The following is a 3,638-nucleotide window of genomic DNA, read 5'->3' as shown; positions in this document are numbered from 1 at the left end:
TAAAAAAATTTTCTTCTATACTTAAGGTATAATGTATGTTCGAAAAATTACTTATAGACAACTTTGAATTCTTTCATAATTGTGGCTAAGCACAAGTAACATCTATCTGCGGTATACATACGTCTGTGTATGTCTATATATATATATATATATATATATATATATATATATACATTTATATATATATATATATATATATATATATGTGTGTGTGTGTGTATGTATGTGTGTGTATGTATGTATGTGTGTGCTTGTGTCTCTTTCATTTGCTTTAAAACTTTGAACTGCGGCTATGCAGGGGGTAACGCCTTCAAGAATTTTAGTCGAACGTATCGAACACATCAATTATTTTTCTCAAATGTCTGGTACTTATTCTATCGGTCTCTTCTGCTGCATTGCTATGCTGCGAGGACTTAAACACTACCCCCGGTTGACAAATAGTGGTCGGGGGGGGGGACAAGTGCAGACACAAAGACACTCACATTTATATATATATATATATATATACATACAACGGCTTCGTTGAGTTTTCGTCTGCCAACTATACTCACAAGATTTTGGTCGGCTCGAGGTTAAAGTAAAAAAATTTCTGCCAAATATATGTTTGCTACTATATTGTTTTCTCATGACCAAATTTGGAATGCCTTTAATTATAGGTCTTCTTCATCAGAACTGATGTAGACTCAAACAGTAATATAAATGCTTGAAAACCTCCGTGAAGCTCTAAAACATTATTCGTTTCGACGTTAACTGCCTGTTGATTGCTATTGATTTGTTGCTTTCATCACACCACAGAAAAAGGTGAAATCATGTTTAGACAGATTCATATTCGAGTAATTGTGTTGTTTTCGGAGGTGTTGTGTAAATCTAGATTAACACTAATGAGCAAGTAATGATCAAGTGTCCTCTGGTTGTGAGATGTTTAACTATTTTCCATTGAGATATGATTTTCAAACAACTTGCACATGCAAGTGTTACTAGTCGCGAACTCCGCATACCGGAAGCCAGCAAGTGTATGGGGTCATCAGGAGAGAATGTGCGCCGTTTCGGGGCCTACCTCTCAACGGCATCAATACGCACCGGCCCACTCACTGATATGAGGACCCTCTAGGCTAGATCAACTGGTTATTAAATACAGCTCAATATTCTCCTAACCATCGCTCATCGTCTCTTTTTAAGCAAATCCAGAGGCTAGCCTTTTCCACTGTAGTTTGGATATCGGTCATGGTGGTATTGACTTCACGATGAGTTTTGCCTAACGATAACAACAGTCGTGTCACACTGTGTCTAACAAACACTCTAACCGTCAATCTTTCGAGCCCCCCGCGGTATCCGTGTTATTTTCATGAGGAACCGTTAACTCGACTAGATTCACAACTTTCTTCCCTTCACACCACATTAAATTTTCCGATTGTTTCATTACTGGGATGGGAAAGAGTTCCTGGCACCCTGATAAACCTGCAGTCACCTCCCAATAGCCGTTCCACTTTACTTCGCTCACAGGAAGTTTGTTGTTTTCTTCTTGAAACGGATCAACTGTCTTGAGCGCACGAAGGTAATGAAATCTTTAGTTAGTACTTTCAGCGGTTTTTTTTCCCCTGTTGTTGAGATCAATTTGGTTCTTTATAGCATTAATGATAACCTTAAGTACCAGGTTGTGTCTCGATGTATACCTGTGCAAAGCTGATGAACAGTTTGAAAGAATATGTTTCAGTGTTCCGACATTTGTGCATTTGCATATATCATTCTCTGAGACGTTCCATCTTACTAGATTTCTAGGTGATGGCAAAACATTACAGGATGAACGAATCAGAAAACTTAGCCGAGATGTGGTCCACCTCCATATCTCATTCCAACTTATTTTCCTTTCAACAACATGTTCCTCCCATCTCGTCATCTGTCCTTGTTGAATACATTGGATCAAATGAAGCTCTCTTCTCTCTTCTTCCTTCGTTTTGACGCTATTGCTAACAACAGATCTCGGAACACATCATCTAACCAAGTTTTTTTTTGTTAAGACTACGACGAAATTTGAAGCACATATGACTTCTATTTTAGCAAGCCAGATGAACTGATGGATACTGATTGTTTATGGTCTTGTTTGTCTCCAGGTTTACAATGTTCAAGTAAACCAGCCCATTTCACGCTTAAAAATAATTTAGGTTCGCTTGACTGTATCCCGATTATCGAATGGCTGCTTTGTTTTAAGAAACGAATATATATTTATGCGTAGAAGACTTGGTTGCTATTTCTTTCAGGAGGAGCGATGGCTTACAGGTTTCTCGCCAGTTAAAAGCTAAAAACTATTCTCGTATTCTATAACAATGACCATGTCACAAGCGTTATGTTTTTACTCTGTTATTTGGACTGGTGCCAGTATGTCTGTGCTTCAATTGTTTGATTAAAAATTTCATGTTCACAACATTTTCTAAATACTTTAATAGTCTCATCTACTACTGTTTCAGTATTGATTCCTCACTGTAACACAAGCTGACTTCAAAGTTGTCAAAAAAGGTGTAATAGATTGCATCGACACAAACTCGAAACTAGTGTTTAATTTATATATTGTTGTTGGTAATGGTGGTTGTAGTGGGATTCAATCAGAGACCAACCAGGACCGAGCAGACTTTTTGTGAGAAAGAATTCTAGACGCCGTCATTTTGTTCGTCCAGGATAACAATTTTGAAGGCTGAAGTTGCCTGGTATAGAGGAGATAGTTTATTTATTGTTATTGTTGTATACATCTTTCTCGCCATTTTCGTCCTTGAAATTGTTGTTGTTTACATGTTCTACATTTTAGTTTCTCTTCATTTAAAACGCTAGGTATGCTATCATAAGGAGGCGCAATGGCCCAGAGGTTAAGGTAGTAGATTCGCGATCGGAGGATCGCGGTTTCAATTCCCAGGCGTTGTGTGTGTTTATTGAGCGAAAACACCTAAAAGCTCCACGAGGCTCCGGCAATAGGTGGTGGCGACCCCTGTTGTACTCTTTCGCCACAACCTTCTCTCACTCTCTCTCTTCCTGTTTCTTGAGTAGCGCTGCAATGGACTGGCGTCCCATCCAGCTGGGGGGAACACATACACCACAGAAACCAAGAAACGGGGCCCACGAGCCTGGCTAGGCTTGAAAAGGGTGACGTTTATCGTTTTATGTTATCATAAGAGATTTGTTTAGCAAGATTCCCGATGTGAAATCGTGAGTTGAAACAGATATTGTTATATTTCAGGATAGTCATTTTTCCTCTTTCATTCTTGCTAAATAAACACACGCACTATATATTCGTTCTTTACTCGTTCATTATTGTTCGTATTTTATATTATATCTATTATCTGGAAATCTTTCGTCACACATCTGCAACCTCTTCTTCAATTTTTCCATCCAAAGTGTCTCTTCCTCTTTAAAATTAGTTTTGCTTTTGAGATATCCATGTAAAATATGCCAGTATTTTTTAAATGCCAATGTAATGAGTATCGGTAACATTTAACTTTGTATACAAACGGAACCAATAGTGTTTTGAGAAACACAGATCCCAGTGTATGCTTCCAAATTTTAAGACGATATTTTTTAAGTGAAGGAACTACATTTCCCAAAGTTATAGCCTAGATAATGAAGGAACCTCTAAACGGGCAATAAAACTG

At 38.0% G+C, this 3,638-nt stretch overlaps 1 long non-coding RNA gene across 1 annotated transcript in view; it reads right to left on the bottom strand.

Moving 5' to 3' along the window:
* Window positions 1-1,111: 1,111 nt before the first annotated feature.
* LOC118765746 overlaps window positions 1,112-3,638 on the bottom strand; it is a 19,901-nt gene continuing 17,374 nt past the window's right edge. The window contains exon 3 of the long non-coding RNA XR_005001618.1: window positions 1,112-1,237. This is a non-coding gene — a long non-coding RNA (uncharacterized LOC118765746). The remainder of the gene's footprint in view (window positions 1,238-3,638) is intronic.

This window comes from Octopus sinensis, linkage group LG13 (genome assembly GCF_006345805.1).
Source record: "Octopus sinensis linkage group LG13, ASM634580v1, whole genome shotgun sequence".
NCBI classification, from domain to species: domain Eukaryota; kingdom Metazoa; phylum Mollusca; class Cephalopoda; order Octopoda; family Octopodidae; genus Octopus; species Octopus sinensis.
Note: the sequence above shows the minus strand (reverse complement) of the source record. Positions and strands in the feature narration are given on the sequence as shown.